This window comes from Aethalodelphis obliquidens, unplaced genomic scaffold, assembly GCF_003676395.1.
Source record: "Aethalodelphis obliquidens isolate GAN/ISIS:26980383/991018 unplaced genomic scaffold, ASM367639v1 scaffold12, whole genome shotgun sequence".
NCBI lineage: Eukaryota > Metazoa > Chordata > Mammalia > Artiodactyla > Delphinidae > Aethalodelphis > Aethalodelphis obliquidens.
Window position 1 is genome coordinate 5211641 of NW_020837956.1, and position 18179 is coordinate 5229819.

Consider the following 18179-nt stretch of genomic DNA (forward strand, 5'->3'; position numbering starts at 1 on the left):
AATTATTTATTTATTTATTTTGGTTACGTTGGGTCTTCTTTGCTGTGCGTGGGCTTTCTCTAGTTGCGTTGAGTGGGGGGCTACTCTTCGTTGTGGTGCGCAGGCTTCTCATCGCGGCACACGCTTCTCATCACGGCACACACTTCTCATCGCGATGGCTTCTCTTGTTGCGGAGCACGGGCTCTAGGTGCACAGGTTTCAGTAGTTGTGGCACACTGGCTCAGTAGTTGTGGCTCACGGGCTTAGTTGCTCCACGGCATGTGGGATCTTCCCGGACCAGGACTCGAACCCGTGTCCCCTGCATTGGCAGACGGATTCTAACCACTGTGCCACCAGGGAAGTCCCCAACATTAGCCTTTCTTGCTAACAAGCTGTGCAGTCTTTGGGTCTTCCTTTATTCAGATTCTGGAGAGAAGGAATCTGATTGACTCAACCTGTCTTTGGCTTCACTTGCTCTCCTTCTGAGATACCCGTGTCTGGATGCACTGGTTTTGGATCACGTGGACCTTCAGGACCAACCCTCGACTGCCATGCATAAGGACAAGCCTGTGCTGCTCTCCCGAAGGAGCCCTGGGGCCTGGGAGGCAGCCTACTGCTTGGCCTGGGCAGTAGTCAGAGTGCTGGAGAGGCAGTGTTGGAAAAACCAAGGGAGCTCTACGGTGGGGCAAAGGCAGGGTAAGTCCTTGGTGATGGGGCCCAGCAGTGGCTCTTAAAATTGAAGAAACAAATAATTAAGCATTCAACAGGCGCCATGATGGAAAAATCTAGCAGGTGTGTGGGGAGGGTTGGGAGGATACCAGTGCACTGAGTATGTGAACTTGCCTTATTCACAACCTCAATCAAGGCCATGATACAAATAATCAAATACTACTACTACTAATGCTTACTCCAGGCCAGATATTGTTCTAAGTGCCTTCCTTCCATTAACTCATTTAATCCTTAAAATGCCCTCTGAGGTAAGTGCCATTTCTATTTTATCCATGAAAAAACAGACTCAGAGCGTATATAAAGGCCAAGTCACACAGCTAGTAAGTGGAGGAGCTGGGATGTGCTCGTCACGACTTTGCTATCCTACCTCCCTGGTAGGAGAGCAGGTGGCCACCTCCACCAGGCTGTTTGGGTACCATTCAGTCCTAACTGGCCCAGAATGTCTCCCTCAGTTCTGTCATTCTTGCCATCTCCCTTAGGGTTCAGAAACTCCTGCTCTTAATCATTAATGTAGTGGAAGACATGGTAACCTCAGAAGATCTCTGGCTAGAAGAGGAAAACAGCAGTTGTCGCCCTTGCCCTCTCCCAGTAGACCTTGTGTCCTAAGCGGATGCAAAATGAGCATGAAGATTTCACTCTTAGGAGTTAGTGAGTTAACAAAGCCTGGGGCTTACAGGAAGTGGGAAAGCAGTGAAGGGCTCCAGGATTAACCTTGAATTTAGGCTGAGTAAGAAGCCAATATGTGATGTATTATATTGAGAAGCCCCAGGGAAGAAACCTCCCTCTGCAATACCTATCATTCCACCGATTATAGTCCTAGAGCAGCCCTGACCCACAGAACTTGCTGTGCTGAGGAAAATGTTCTATATCTGCGCTGTCCAGTTCGGTAGCCACTAGCTCCATGTAGCTATGGAGCACTTGAAATTTGGCTAGCGTGATTGACTAAATTTTTTATGTTAATTAATTGGAATCTAAATGTAAATTGCCACATGGGGCTAGTGGCTATTATCAGGGACAGGGCAGTTCTTGAGGACTCTCTAGAATATATGTCCCACTGGGAGGCTCAGACCTTAAGCAATCATCTGTTAAAACCTTAGTTCAGGGAGTGCATGCCGGGGACAGGGTGCGGGGCAGGTGCATTTCATTTGGCCAGAATGTGGCTTTAGAATCTTTCATCTGAAAGCCTTCGGGCAGGGCAAGCACTCTCCAGTCTCTACCCCCGCTAATTTTACTCCAGGGTCACTGCACACATTTCGCCACCTCTGATGGCATGTATAGTCGCGACCCTAGCCTTGGTAAAAGCCTTCAGTGGGTCTCAACTTGATGTCATTTGCTTCTCACAACAGCCTCCAGTATGAAGGCTGAGTTGAGATGGTTGTGTCCATTTTGTGGGTAAGAGAATGAAAGTCCCCAGAAGCTCCCAGGAAGGGGCAGTCTCCAAGCCTACCTCCACCTTTCCTGTCTCGTTTGCATAGATACTGGGAGCCACCAGTTGGCTTCTGGGGCTGACCTGGCCCTGCTTTGGAACCTTGCCCAGCCCTGGCCACCCTCAGAGCACCTTTTCCCCAGCATTCCATTCTTGTTTTCATTCAAACATTATCTTGATTCTTTTTTTTTTTTTTTTTTTTGCGGTACGCGGGCCTCTCACTGTTGTGGCCTCTCCTGTTGCGGAGCACAGGCTCCGGACGCGCAGGCTCAGCGGCCATGGCTCACGGGCCCAGCCGCTCCGCAGCATGTGGGATCTTCCCGGACCGGGGCACGAACCCGTGTCACCTGCATCGGCAGGCGGACTCTCAACCACTGCGCCACTAGGGAAGGCCCTCTTGATTCATTTTTAATGCAACCCAGCTGCCGCCCTAAGGCTTACTTAATACACCACTTTCACTCGACTGTGTGCCTGCCTGTCTGCCTGGGCTTTGCAGCCTTCTGTTGTGCTTTCAAAGTTGAAAACGCTTGGGGTCCATCAGCAGGTTCAACTGGGTGAACTGAGAGGGAAAAAAAACCAATCTTCCAACTCTACCTCCACCCAAAGCCTGCCCCCTAGGCCTTTCCTCCACATCAAACCTGATCCTAGCCCCATCCCAGTTTTCCACTGGCCTCACACTGCTTATCTCTAGGCTTCTGGAATTTAACACCTGCTTGACCCTCTGCCCCCTCAACCACCCAGCAGGGCCTCCACTCAAGTTTCCTGCCTCCCTGACAGGGGAGCGGGCCCATGCTGAGCTGTCTGCCTTCCAGGTTTCCCACCAATTACCTTCCCTTTCTGGAGACTTTGAGTTTACACTACTATGGGACGGTGGCCAAAGAAAGAGACCTGCGTGCAATCAGGAGGTGCAGTTGTATGACCTTGGGCAAGTAATTTAACCTCTCAGAGTCTCAGTTTCCAAAACTGGGATTTTCAGGGGTTGGACTGGATTAATGATTTTTCAAACTGTTTTTCTCAGGAGGGTTTTTCAGAGACTTCACAGAAGCCTGGAAGTTGGGGGTTGGGGGTGGGAGGTTGGGTGGTGGGGAGGAAAACCGAGTGGACAGGAACTTCAGGATTTCCCCTACCCGCTTTGATCAGAGAACCCACCTTAATCTGATTAATGGACCAGGCTTCTAAAATGCTGCTGAAAGAGAAAGAGAGAGGGAGAGAGATCGAAAACTCCAGATTAACCATAAGTAGATGATCCAAAAAGATGCTTACAGCTTTAGCATGGTGGAGTCAAAGTCTTTTCTTCCCAGTGGGTTACAGGCCACACAATTGGGGCCCAGTCAATGCCCGTGGAAGGAAGGAAGGAAGGAAGGAACAATGGAGACTTTCTGTGGTGTTCCACGTGTGTCTCCTCTTAGCAGCCAGACCGAAAGACTTCATCTTGCATTTCTCTTGCATTCTCCAGAGAGCTCCCGGCACAGGCCTGCAGTCTGGTCTCAAACCCTCTTCCTAATTGGAAGTTGGGGGAGGGGGTAGAAGTTGGGGAAGGACCTCTGGGAGACAGAGCCTGTAACCCTGACCGTAATGTATAATAAAACAAATGCCAAAGCTCAGGGGGCGAGTCCCGCCTCCTTTACTACCCCGTGATCTCTGACAGGGGGAAAGGAAGAAGGAGCACCCTAGGGGCGAGAAAGAAAGAGTACATTGGAGTAGCACTCCCTCCTGGAGAGATTAGGGACCCAATGTGAGACGTCTCTCAGAGGGGGCTGCATCTCCAGGGGATCCTGGAGAGAGGAATTCCCAAACCAGAGGCCACGTGTGACCCACAAATGCTTGTGGGTTTGGTCAGATCATGATAACATCAAGAGTTTTGTAAAAAAAAAGTAAATAATAATTCATTGCTGGTATTAAAGAACGGGTATTTAAAAGAATTTTTTTACATAAAAATTTAGGTTTCTGGCTTCTTCTGGAAAATTGGAAGAACTGAAAGTGCTGGTCATATATTCCCACTGGGCAAGAGTTGGTTGTGCTGAGCATCTGCTACTTTCCTTAAACCTTTGCTAAAACATCCGCTTGCTGGTTTGCCACAGTCCCTACCACTCCCTACTGCTCCCTATCGTTATGTCTGATCTCCTTCTCCCATTTATGCCACTGCCTGGCTCCTGTAGCATCTGAGCTTGTGACCTTTGACTTTATCCAAAGAGATTACACTGGCACAGAGAACCATAAGGGCAATATTCCTGAGCAGAGGAATATCCCCCTGCTCCTAACACCATTTCATTAGGGAGGCCACCCTTCCTGAGAGAGGTAAATCCTACCACACAGCCTCACAGATCGTGAAGAGCATTCGATTGCCAAAGGGTTTGGAAAAAAATTTGTATAGATCTGCCCAGCTCCCTGTCCCCACAGCCTGCCCCCTCCAGCATCAACAGCTGCCCACTGCATCATCAGTAGCAGCAAACTCAGGCCCCAGTCGCTCATCCTCTGTGACCCAGGAGAGGGTCAACCTTGTGCCCGGGCCCGGCCTGACCTTGCGGTCTGTTCCATCATCAGGGCCATTTGCTTTGTGCCTGCTGACCATCATGTTTGTGTAGCCCCTTGCGTGAATACCTGCCTTGGTTTCCTACCAGCCCTGAAAGGCTCTGGGAACTGAGTTGTGCCCTTCCCTCTCATGCAAGGTCTTTGCAGCTGAGTCCTGTCCCTGGAACACCAGCTGCTGCCACCAGACTCCTTCAGCTGTGAGACTGCCTTCCTTCTGCCTCTGCCTTTCCCAGAGGCTGGCCTGCTCCCACCCCTTAGAGCAGGTCTTGTCCTGTTGCCTGCCTGGCCCTGTGCAGGATGCTGCCAGCACAGGCAAAGCTTGTTTAGGGAGTGGGGTTGAGGTGGGATTTCAGCCCCCACCCCCACCTTCAGCCATCACCTTTGTGCATGATCGCACAGCTCTGAGTAAGTTTGCCTGGGTCCTGAGCCTGGGCCATCTCTGTTTGGCTTCATCCTCCCACTGACCCAGCTTCATTTCTGATATCCATCCCCCAGTTTCCCAGCATTTCCTGTTCCTCCTCGTCTGACACCTAATCCTGGGGCAACAAGCAATGAATATAATAATAATTAACATATTGAGATTCTATCTGAGACAGTATATGAAGCACTGTAGATTTATTATTATATTTAATTCTTACAACAACCAGGAAATGTATAACTGCTGTCCCCATTTTCCAGATGAGGAAACTGAGGCAGAGATCAAGGAATTTTCCCAAGGCCCACCACCAGTGAGTGACAACACTAGGATTCAAACCTAGGTCTGTCTATTGCCAAAGCTTAAGCTCTTAACCTCTCGGCTCTGTCTACCAAATCAAAGAAAACTGGAAATGAGACTCAGAGAAGCCAATCATTTGTTTAAGATCACACAGCTCATCAGTGGTAGAGCTCGAATTCAAAACTCAGGTATGTCTTCTGTCACCAATTCCAAAGCTCTTTCACCTGCTGTCTCTTTCACTGTTCTGTTTGCCTCTCAGCTCCTGGAATATGATGGGGTGTTCAGGAAATACTTGCAGACTGAAGGAGTTACCTCATCTAATTTGATGTGCCTAGTTATGCCTACTTGTTTTCTCAGAAACTCTCTCCCAGTTGCTTCCATATCAGCCAGACTGGTCTTGTCTACAAACAGGTTAGACCTTAACTCAAATTCCATCCTCCCAAACTGAGGACCTGGAATTCCACCATGGAACAACTTTCCTGTAAGGGGAATAGATGATTATAATGTCCTAACATCTTAGGATAAATGTGTTTTGCAGAAAGTTTTCTGACAAGAGGACCTCGGGGGTATGAGAAACTGAAGTTCTGGTTGAGGGTAGGTTGGGAGAGGACTCAGGGCTGAACCAGGGTGTGAAGACAAATTTCACTTAAAGTGATTTTCTGGAGATCAGAGCCTCTTGATCCTGCTTCCCTGAACTCTGAATCTCTGCGTTTGACCTTGTCTTTGGGCCTTACAGGCCCCTGGTCCAGGCCCCTCTTCCCAGCTGGGGAGGTTAGCTCAGATATCCCTGGAAAGGACCTGGGGACTGGCAGGGCCCTAGGATAGGACCAGCGGAAATGCCACCTTCACACAGCAAGTCTTCACACCTGTCCCCTTCAGGCGGTCCTAGGCTTGGCCACAGCCCCCAGGAACAGGCCTGCCAAGTGGCTTCTCTTGTTAGCCTCTCTAATGGACAGTAATTGTGTGAGAGCCTATAAGGGCTGTGGAGCCCCAGCTTGCCAGGTGAAAACTGGTTTCTTAGAGGCCTGGGCCATATTTAGTTCCTGGCAACCTGGTTGGGATTAAAGACTTTCCAGAACCTTCACTCAATTCAATTTAAGTGAGCAAGGATTTACGTAGCCGCTCTGAGTGCCGGTGCTGTTTCTGAGCACTTCATCTCTCTCCTCCTCCAGCCCATTTTCACGTCCTGTTAGCAGCTGAATTTTCTTAAAGTCAGCGCTGCACAGTGCTCTGAGGCTTCAGAATCAGGCAGACTTGGGTTCATGTCTTCTGCCACTCAGTAACTGCATGACACTCACCATAACTGAGCTTCAGTTTCTCCATCTGTAAAACATCAACCTCAGAGGGCTGTATTTGAGAATTAAATGAGATTGTGCATGAGCTTAGACCAGGGTCCATCACCTGGAAGGCCGTGATGGGTCAACGGTAGCAATCAAACCAGTAAGCACATAAAACCATAAAGCCTTCCTGCTCCCATAAAACATTCCTTTGCTCAGATACCTCCTAAAATTCCCTACCACCCCGAGGACAAAATCCTGCCTTCTTCAAGACTTTCCATGTAGGGCCACATTTCAAGTGCTTAACAACCACATGTAGCTTGTGGTTGCCATATTGGACAGCACAGAATAGAACATTTCCATCGTCATAGAAAGTCTGTTGGGCAGCCTGATGTAGGTGATACTGTAGTTCACTCACTAATCTGAGCCCCTTTCCTTGGAATAGGTCTCAGTAGAGGTATGGGGTAAAAGTGGTCAGCACGAGGGTCCTGGAAGGTGGGGAGTGGGCACCACCAGGCCAGGAAAAGGAGTAAACAGAGCTCAGGGAACTGAGGTCAGATCACAGGGGTAGCCATCAATAGCCTCACTCCCCAACATCTTTCTTTTCTTCCCCCCATTTTGGCCTTAGCCTCTCCAGGGGTGCCCTTGGAGAGTAAGGAGATAGGGGGCAGTAGAGGGTAGCAGCAGGGGTCTTGGACCCTGTGGGCCTCTGTAATTTACTGTGTGTGAACTTCCTCTCACCGTTTAATTATCTCTACTTCTCCAGCTGTTGGGAGGAGTAAACAATTAACACCCTACCCCTGCCCAGGCACATTGGGAGAGTTTAACCCATGATAGATCCTTTTCTCACATTTAAATAAGCACTGTATATGAAAATCTGTCTGTCAGAGGGGGTGTGCGTGCATTTGTTTTTAATAAAGAAAAAAAAAGAAGAAAAATGAGCAGACCATTTTTTTTTTTTTTTTTTTGCGTTACGCGGGCCTTTCACTGTTGTGGCCTCTCCCATTGCGGAGCACAGGCTCCAGATGCGCAGGCTCAGCGGCCATGGCTCACGGGCCCAGCCGCTCCGCGGCACGTGGGATCTTCCTGGACCGGGGCACGAACCCGTGTCCCCTGCATCGGCAGGCGGACTCTCAACCACTGCGCCACCAGGGAAGCCCGAGCAGACCATTTTTTACAAGAGCATGTTACCTTAAAGCGTGTGCTCCTGCCCCGCAAAAGTTGGGGGAAGGTGGATAGAAGACCGACCATGAGGTGATCATTTTTGAAGCTGAGCTATATTAATATGAAGGTTCATTAGTCTCTTCTCTCACTGTGTATGCTTGAAAATTTCCATAAGAAAACAAGTTTAAAAGCTAAGAGCATTCTGCCACTAAAACTTAATATATCCAAGCAGACCACTTGCCCCCAGATTTCCAAGGAGGTTTCTCTCTGTAACACAAGGTGCACCTGTTCCCATGAGCCTGGAGGGGAGCAGGGAGAGTGGGGAGGGGCAGAGGGTGAATGTTCATCCTGTATGTTTCCATCCTGGTATCTGTTTATTTTACAGGGAACCTGAGCCTGTGGCCTCTCAGGTGTCTCCGATTCCTGATGAAAGGATCTGGGGTGTGGGCCCAGGTATCCTGGTGTCCTGGCCTCTGGCCAGGTTTTCCAGTTGCTTCTAGGTCTCGGCCTCCGCTGGTGAGAGCTTCAGTATCATGGGGTGGGGGGTGGGGGGGCGGGGGGGGCCGGGGGAGGTAGGGGAGCAGGGGGGGGCCGGGGGGGCAGGGAGCACAGCTTGGAGTCCCTCCCAAGCTCTGCCCTGAACCTGCTCAGCCTGCACCTTCCTTCCTTCCTTCCTTCCTTCCTTCCGCTGCAGTTGCATCTGCTCCCACCCTCCTGCAGCCTGCCGGTAGTTCGCTTTCCTCACCTCTCAGGGCTCCTTTGCTTTCCTAGGCCTTACTTCTCACTTCCTGGGCCACAGCGGGTGTTTCACGGGGCTGGGCAATCAACCCGTCGGGGATCACTCCCTTGAGACCCTGTGCTGCACCCTATTTTGCTCTGTTTCAGTGGCCAGTCTGGTCTCTCTGGTTACAACCTCAGTTCCGGGGCCTAAGCTCTGTTATCTCCTCTTTATTTCCCACAGCACCTACTATAAGGCTGGGTACCCACAGAGGAAAAATGAATGAATGAATGAATGAATGGGTCTGACAGGTAGTGAGCCCCTCCTTTTTCTACCTGCCACCCGCCACCCCCACTAGGGGCTCTGAGCCAAGATAAGAACCATGAGGGATGGTCTTCCATCCTAATTCAACTAGGCCAGGAGTCAGCCACGGTGATGCTGTTATTGTCTGCCTGCCTGTGCTGGTTGGAGATGGAATGATTGCAGCCTGGGAAGGGTGGTGGGTACCCTGAGTCTCCCCAGAGGGATATTGAGAGAGAACTGGAAGAGCAGGAGAGAAGAAAGTGGGGGCGGGTAGAAACAAGGGAGGAGGGGCTGGGGAGGCACAGGGAGGAGGTGGGAGAGAGGGAGAGCGGGGCACAAAGAGAGGGAGGGAGAGATCCTGGCCTTGCATGTCCGCAGCCCTCTGACGTAGCTGTGCTGATATCCCCCGCACTAATTGCTTCAATTAATAATACTGCTCTATAAAATTTCCGCAGCTGAGAGCGAGTGCAAGGAAGGATGACATAATGCATTAATAATGCAGGCAGCCAATCGAGTTGGGCTCCTGGGGAGCTCCATTTAGGGGCCCGGCTGCCATCTTCGCAGCAGCTAACCCTCGGCCAGGGCGGCCGGCGTCCTTGGGCCTCTGTAGACCGCGGGGCTGCAGAGCTGGAGCCGCAGAGGCGGCGCCAACGGTGGGAGGCCGGGGACGGCTTCAGCCTCCTCTTAAACTCCGGAAGGCACCCCTCCCCCATTCTCTGATCCGGACAACCGATGTTTTCTCAGTCTTACGTAAGTGCTGCTCACGGTGTCCAGATCCGCAGCCCTAAACCCCGCACCTGCCCCTTCCCGGACCCCGGCTCTGATTAGCTACCCCTCCCCCGCCGCCACAGTGACAAGTTCCGAGGCAGCTCTCCCGATGGTTTTTTGCTTTTGTTCTGAAATCTCCGTCCCCTTTTTGATCTGCGTCTTTGTCTTTTCGGCTTTGCCTCTTTGTCCCTGTATTCTTAAGAGCTCTTAGGGAGGTAATCATCACTCTCAGGACAAAGAACCCGTCATCCAAAACACATTGAGCTGGTTTCTCTTAAGTCAGCAAGAGTGTCAGCATCACCCGAACCCTCCCTAAGGGTCGGCGGGTGCACAGTCCATCCCCCAGACTGTGCTCAGGCCAGTGTGAGTGTGGAGCCAGGAACAAAGGAGCCGGCAGCGGCGTCCCCATCCTGAAGCTGCAGGTCACTCTGTGGGGTTATACTGGTGCAAAGCCAGTTCTTCTCCCATTTGCTTGCAGAAACCAGGCCTGGACCATCCCAAACAAACTCACTAATGCAGGACTTCTCATTCTGGGGTTTAAAGAGATACTTTAGAGTGTCCCAGAACCTGTGGAAATTATATGCAATAATATGTAATAATATATGTACAATAATCTTTTTACATATGTACATTTCTCTGATAAGAGCGTCTACAACATTCTCTGATTCTCTCGTGGGTGTGTGATGGCCCCAATGGTCCTGAAGCACAGCTCTAACCTCCTTGGGCAGTCAGGCCCTTCGCTAGATCCTTTGTTAACCGAGACACTTACATGGACCCTTCTTTCCATCTCTGCCTCCGTGGCTCTAGATAAGGTTCTCTGCTTCTCATCTGGATTTTTGCAGTCAAATTTTATACCACAAGGGGTCAAGGGTTAGAAATAAAGAAGGCGAGAAGAGGCCCAACATTCATCTAAGACTAAAGTGAGAAGTGAAAACTCATGCTTCAATTCTTGGCATCAGAGCACAGGCTGGTTCCTCTGTTTCACAGTAGGGCTGAAGTTTGTGTTGGCAACTCAGTGTTCTCTAGAACAGCCTTCCTTTCCAAGGAAGGAGAAGGTAGGAGAAAAACATGTGGTGGGCACTTTCTGTGTGCAAGATTCTGTCCTGAACAGTCTGGCGTGATCCTGATCACATTCCAGGGAGGCAGACCCTCCAGTCCTACGTCACTGGGGGAAATGGAGATTCCAAGACGTTAAGAAACTCAGGTAGCAGAGCCAAAATGTGAACCTAAGCCTTTCTGCCACCAAAGTCCAGCTCTTTCCATTACACAGAATTGCCTGGGTTTAAGTAGCTCTTGAGCTCTTGGTCTCTTGGGGGGGCATTTTCTGGGTGCAATCTTGGCTAATTCTCACCTCCAGGTTCGCATTTCTTATTGCCCGTTCTCCACTTGTACAAGTCCTACCTTTTTTGTAAAGACGTAACTTAATCTTATTTCCTCCATCAAGCCTTTTTTAGACAATTTCGGCACAGGGGGACCTCTTTGTATGGTGCGAGTAGACGTTAGATATACGAAGGGGTGGGCTGCAGTGGCTACTGTTGATTTTTAGCCAACATTCATCTTCCCATTTATTCATGTCTAACAGATTCTAATTTCTATGGGATATTTACTCCTCCATTTAAACTCAGTGGACAGTTATCCCATCCCAGCTCCAAGAGTGGATTGTGGCTGGTCTGTGCTCGTCACAGAATCCTACTCCCCTCACCAATAGTCAGCCTGGGATTGGGCATGTGGCCCAGCTCTGGCCAGTGAGATGAAGGGAGAAATTGCTGGAAAGCTCCTGGGAAAGAGACATGGGAAGAGACAGTTTGTCCTGCTTCAGTAGGATGTTTCCATGTCTAGAATTGCTGTGGACATCCTGCCACCCGACATGAGGATGAAGCCCACTCGAGGATGGCAGAGCAGGAGGGAAAGGACTCCGTGAGCTGCGGTGTCAACGCTCTGAGCCTGCCCTTCCTCTGAACCTGCGCTATGAAGGGTAATAAATCCCCTTGCAGTTGAGGACAGTCTGAGTTGAGGTTTTTTGTTACTTGCTGACAAAAACAGAGCTGATACACCCTCCTTTGCTTTAACGCACAGTATTTGCACTGTTTGCCTGACGTGTGTCCCATGCTGCCTTGTCGTCTTTATTGTACGGTTGTCTTGTGTCGTTATTTAACTTTTTCTGTGTTTATGTCTCATCTATGAAGTCAACACCAGCTCTTCCAGCCCACATAGATGTTCTCTGAATTCTTATAGAGCTTCCAAAGAGCAGTCAGATCTCTCATCCATTCATTCCAGAAGTATTTATTGAGCCCCAGTTATGTGCCACCCTCTGGGCAAGGGCTGAGGATACAGCAGTGAGCAAGACAGACATGGTCCCCACCCCACAGAGCTTATACTCTGTTATGAAATGTTTGTGTCTGCCCCCAAATTCATATGTTGACATCCTGACCCCCCAATGTGATGGTATTAGGAGGTGGGGTCTTTGGGAGGTATTAAGCGGGTCATGAGTATAGAGCCCTCATGCATGGAATTCGTGCTCTTATAAAAGGGACCCCAGAGAGTACTCTTGCCTTCTTTCCACCGTGTGAGTCGATAGTCCTCATAGCACTTGGCACAACTGATCCCTAAATAAGCATTCACGTAAGTGCTAAATTAATGAAGGGATGAATGTGTAAATGGATAGATGGAGTTAAATAAACACTTAAACATTTTCCTTCCACCTCTCCAGTTGGGAGGTTACAAACGAATCCTTCTCTTGCTGCCAGAATCCTCATGGTTGGGCCTCAGGAAGAAAGGCTTCCTTCAAAAGTGCATGTCCATGGGGAGTTCCCTGAGCCTCTTCCCTCCCGGTGGTACCCTGACTCCTTCATTGCCCAAGCTAGCTCCATCCTCCTGGCTGAGGGATCTGAAGGAGGGGAGATCCTAGGGTTCCCAGGCACATGTGACCCCGAGCTTTCCAGGCTGGAGCCCCACCTCATCCTCCTTCCCAGCTGCACTGACTGGTGGCTGAGTAACCCTCATGGATTATGTCCCTGGCCCTTCTCTTTCCCACTGCGGTGGCTTCCTCTGGCCCAGGAGACCGGATGTGCTCCTGCTAATGGTCTGGAAGTGCTCTCTCCTGCTGACCCAGACTCCCAGGAGGTCTTGAGAGAGGCAGAAGTCTGGAGAGAGAACGCAGACTGCTCACTCGCTCCTGGGGTCTAAACTCTGGAAATACTGAGCAGGCCCGTGCCTGAAGCAGTCCAGATGACAGCCAGCAAGTTTTGCCGAGGATTATCTAAGTGGGCTGTTAGAGCCCGGACCCTGGGAGGCGGGCAGGGAGGAGGAGCCCAGGAAGGAAGCATCGAGTCCCCTGTGATGTGTCCCTTAAAAGTCCATCAGCCAGGCCTATATACAGGTGGGAGTGAGGACTTGCCTGCGACTGGACACAGAGCCTGGCCCCGGGGGCCCAGCTTAGCACCTGGACTGGCCTGTGCTCGAATGCCAGCCACCTCCAAGTGTGACCTGGGCTGGTCCTGACCGTCTCTGAGCCTGCAAGTGTTGCAGAGGAGCAGGACAAGTTATGTAACTTCCGGGGCCAGTGCAACATGGAAATGTGGGGTCCCTTATTCAAAATGATTAAGAATTCCAAGATTGTGACAGGATAGCCTGCAGCCAAGCGCAGGGTCCATCTAAGCACAGCCCCTGGGCAACAACAAGGTCGCCCTCGTGAAGCTGGCCCTACAGAGGGGTTACTGAAGAAAAGTGTGAGTGGGGGGAGAGTCTGTACTAACACCTGTTCGCAAGTTAACCACCAACCCTGGGTTTAAAGGAAGGGGCCTTTTTTCCCTTAGGTCTCCTTCCTGGGACCCAGAGGTGCTCACCGTTGACCAGGTGAAAGTGTGGGGTGTTTTAGTTTTGTTGGCCTTGGAGTAGAGATTGTGTGTCGAGTGGATCCAAACTGAGGGGATCTCTGTTAGAAGTCACAGAGCCAAGACACCCTGAGGTGGCCGTTTGTCCCATTGCCTTTGGTTTCAGTTAAGGCACCCAGGAAGCTCTCTTTAGAGTGTAATTCACCCCAGTGCCAAGGATGAAGTAACACATTACCGCCTTGGTGAGAAACAGTCTATGGGACCTTTGGCAATGAGCCTTCAAGGGAGGTAATACAGAGCCAATGTGGAGTTTTTAAAAGTCCTTGGATAGCAAGGCTTTATTTAAATAGCAAAACATGCCCATACTCTTGAGTAGAAAGACTCAATTTTGTAAAAGTGAAAATCTTTCCCTAAATAAATCCAATTCAGTGTTATTCTAATCAGTGTTTTAAATTTGGCCAAAATAGTATTAAAATTGATTTGGGAAAAATAAAGTTGGGAGGAGAACCAGGAGAAATTAAAAAAATAATTTTTTAAATAAGAGAATAGGACTTTAGATATTAAAGTACATTTTCAAGGGCACATAAAGGGGCCCCTGGGACCCTTAGCTTGAGCAGGTCCAGAGGATGGTCCTCTTTGTTCCTGTATCCTTGGCCGCTAAGCCCCTGGACCAGGGCTTGGAGGCTGTGCTGCTCAGACCCCAAGCCGCCCTAGCTGCTCTGCCCCGGTGCTGGACAGGGTATTCTGGGAAGCCAGAGGAGTTGCCCACTGCCAACTGCCTTCAGGTTGCTCACAGACACACAGGTGGCTTCAACTCACTGGGGGGCCTTGTTGCAAAACCTCCTCTCCTACAGATGAGACTCATAAAGAAATTTCACCAGTTCCTGGTACCTGGCCTCGCCCTCACCCCAGAGGCTAGGGGAGTCATCAGGCCAAGGAAGGTCTTGAGTAGGAAGGCAGCCTGCTGCGTCAGGCACTGCCGACACATGGAACTAGGCTCCTCTGGGTTATTGGGTGTGGTACACACACTGGTTATGACCTGGGTCCTTGTGTTTTGTCTTCTTTGTCTCCACCCAAAATTCAAAGCGTTAATGTAAAGGATGGGGAACAATCAGGATCAACATGTGGTTCAGAGGAAAGCTGAACTGATCGAGACTGGGTATGACGTTTCTCTGCATGTTGGTGGCCTGTCCTCCCTCATCCCTCTCCCCACCCTCCCCTCATTCCCACAGATAACTGAGAGTGAGGACTATTCCAGAAAGCAGTGGGGATCCAGACACGTGGACATCCTTAATCCCTCCAACAGTGTTCCTGGTAGCCCTGAGCTCCATTCCCACAGAGGTCAGTTGATTGTCTTGCTTCTCTATGGATTTGCTCGGAGGGCAAATGGTTTGGAGTGAGTGTTGGAAGCAAAATCCCACAGCAGAGGTTTCTCCCCCTTCTGGAAAACATACTTTGTTTTTGTCAAACACCAGGTATTCAGAGAAAGTTGCCTTTTGTCTCAACTGGGAGCAGACTTTGGTGGGCCTGAGGTGGATTTCTTTATTTTAAAATAAATAAATGTATTTATTTATTTTTATTTTTGCCTGCGATGGGTCTTTGCTGCTGCACCGGGCTTTCTCTAGCTGCAATGAGTGGGGGCTACTCTTCATTGCGGTGCGCGGGCTTCTCATTGCGGTGGCTTCTCTTGTTGTGGAGCACGGGCTCTAGGTGCGTGGGCTTCGGTAGTTGCGGCACGCGAGCTCAGTAGTTGTGGTGCACGGGCTTAGTTGCTCTGTGGCATGTGGGATCTTCCCAGACCAGGGCTCGAACCTGTGTCCCCTGCATTGGCAGGCGGATTCTCAACCACTGCGCCACCAGGGAAGTCCCCTGAGGTGGATTTTCAATCTTCTTTGCCTGCATCTGACTCAGAACTGGTGGATGGAGTCATTGCGGGGTGTGGGAGAGAAAAAGCAAATTCGCCGGAGGTATCAGCCCTGCCCCCAGCAGAAGGCTGAGTGGGGTCTGGAGTGTTGACACTCACGGGCTGAGGCTGAGATCAGCTGTCACTGCAGACAGAGCTGTTTCTTATTTTAATACTGCGGCATAAACTGAGAGACTGCAAGTGCAGCTTCCAGCAGGGGCTGCAGCTCAGGGCTCTTAATATGTCCTTAGAACAGGCCTGCAGAGACTGGCTTCCTGGGAGCCGCAAGAGCTGGGGGCCTCGTGCTCAGCACCACACCCCCTCCTCCCAGGCCCTGCCTGCTGCATTGCACCATTGATTCAGTGAAGACATCATCCTCGCCCCCTTTGGAGAGCAGCTCGCTGCTCTGCTCTGACAATTAGACTAGCTGCTGCAAAGAAGCACTCATCCCCGCTGACATATGGCTGTTTAAAGTGATCAATTGCATTAGCAAATTTCTTATTAGCTCTGCTGTCAGGAGGGAGCTCCTGCCACATTAGCTGGCTGAGGTTGATGCATAACTTCCCGGCTGTTAATTACCAATGCCAAGGACTAGAGATTCAGAGGCTGGTGAGTGGGTGGGTGGAGGCTCCCATTCTCTCTTACGCCTCCCGTGGGAGGTCAGGGAAGCTGGGGCTTGGTGTTGAGCTTCTCAGGTCTGACTCTGCAGTGGCTCTGCACTTTGGGCTCCTGATCTTGGGGGGTAGGGCCCAGGATGCCCAGTACCATCTGGGTTGATGGAGGTTGGGTTGTCCAATAGGGCCTCCGGGATTTGGCAGCTTGGAATCTGCACAGCGTCTCTTTTGGAGCTGCATTTTCGAGGCAGAGCCTGGACTGCATCCCAGAAAGTTTCTCTGGCCTCTCCTTGTGGGGTTCAAGGCCGCCGATCCTCCTCATTCCTCGTCCCCTCACTCCAGACAGCTCAAGAGTCTCCTCCCTGAAGGTGACCTCATGTTTCCTGCTCAGATCCTCTTTTGGTGACTATCCAAAGAACTGTATATTCAGGATGTTAAACCCCCGACTTCCATGGGCTCAGGCTTCCCTTTTAGATGAGGAATTGCATAAAACTCACACGCACTGGGGAACGAAATAAGAGGAGGCGAATTTCAAATCCTTGTTTTACCTATTGCCCCAGACTAGTAAAACCATTCGGAGGGTCTCTGATTCCTTTGAGAATCAGACAGAACGCACACGTGTGCATTCAGTTTGGGGACCCTCTGCAGCCTGTTTACGAATCCCCATTTTATAAGTGCCCTTCCCAAGCCCATGGGAGCAGCTGATGCCTGGGAAGGGACCAAGTGGCTCCTGCCACAAGAAGTGAGGTCGGCTCCTAAAACAGCAGCAGAGCCAGCTCTCCAGGGCAACCCCAGGCCCTGTTTGGGTAAAAGCTGCAGGATGCAATTGCATCATTCCTTGGGTTACATTAGATGTGGTGAGACTGAGACATGGGCTTAGGGCAGCACTGACTTTGTGGTCAGGTCTGCATTAACTACTCCTTCTGAGAAACCTGTTCCTGTGGTTGGGAGGCTGCTGGTCTTGGTGTGTTCCTGCTGAGATGGGAGGTGGGAAGAAGGAGAAGGAAGCAGAGACTGTGGCAGAAAAAAGAGAAGATTCTGAGATGGGTGCGGGGGAGTGTGTGTGTGTGTGTGTGTGTGTGTGTGTGTGTGTGTGTGTGTGGAGAGAGAGAGAAGGGGGTAGGGAAGAGTGCTGAATTCCTCATTATTCAGCCTAAGGATGCTTGAGATGGAATCTCAGAAAAATTGTGAGGATGGATTTGCACTCTTTCACACACACGGCCTCAAATTCTGCATCATCTTGAGCTTTGGTAGGTAGGCGTAATGCTCTGCTCTGTGAAATCAAGAAAACGCTCTCCTTTCTTGTCAGCTCTCAGAAGGCTGGGCTTTAGGAAATCCCCCAGGGAGAGTGGAAAGGTGGAAAGAGGTCCTCTAAGCACGTGAGGGGGCTACCAAATTATTTTCCAGGGCCCCAGATTGTTTCCATGTTTGCAGGAGGGCAAAAATGCTGTGATAAGACCAGACCCAGCGGGATTATTCTGAGGGATGAAAGACACTGACGGCCAACATGGACTGCCTCCTTCTCTGTATTTAGGAGAACGTCTTAACTTTAGTCCAGACCCCGACACAGCCTCGGGCCCGCAGGCTGTCCAGGGCCCATCCTCACCCTTCCCTTCCCCAACCTGTTCCCTCCTCCCTCCAGGCTGATGCAGTCATTAGCTAGGCTCTTGTTCCAAGCCTCGCCTAGCATCTGCTGGTTTCCCAATCTCCTTCCGGGATGGCCCTGCTTGGGATCCAGCCCCACCAGTCTGACCTGCTCGCCATCCCCTTCAGGCATATAGACCCCCGTCCCATCAGGTCTGTTCCAGTTCTGACACTCGGCTCATTTTTGAGGGCCCCTCCTTGGGCTTTCTAGGTCCACAGCGTAGCCCTCCTGGCTTTTCCAGCTCCACGTTCCAGAAACTGGGGCATGATAAGCTCCCCCTCCCACCCCCCCGCCAGTATCCCACGTACTCCTCCCTCACTCTCAGGACAAACATCGATCTGGCCACCAAGGGCGGGTAATCAGAGATGTTGAAAGGGCTCAGGATTTTGTGAGCTTGTGAAGAGATGACTCAGACAGACTTGGTTTCTCTGAGGACCACTGGCCTGGGTTTAAGTCTGTCTTCTCCCTGCCTGTGAGGAATGGCCAAGACTGGGCCCTGAAGCACAGGGGTCGGTTCAGAGAAAGAAGAACCCTGTTGGCTGCCAAGAAGATGAAATTCTGTAGCGGCTCATG

At 50.7% G+C, this 18179-nt stretch overlaps 1 long non-coding RNA gene across 1 annotated transcript; it reads left to right on the forward strand.

Moving 5' to 3' along the window:
- The first annotated feature begins 255 nt into the window (after positions 1–255).
- Positions 256–15029, forward strand: LOC113623743 (uncharacterized). The gene is made up of 5 exons (XR_003434043.1): positions 256–675; positions 5345–5569; positions 8208–8338; positions 11451–11586; positions 14677–15029. It is a non-coding gene; the product is annotated as an uncharacterized LOC113623743 (long non-coding RNA).
- The last annotated feature ends 3150 nt before the right edge of the window (positions 15030–18179 follow it).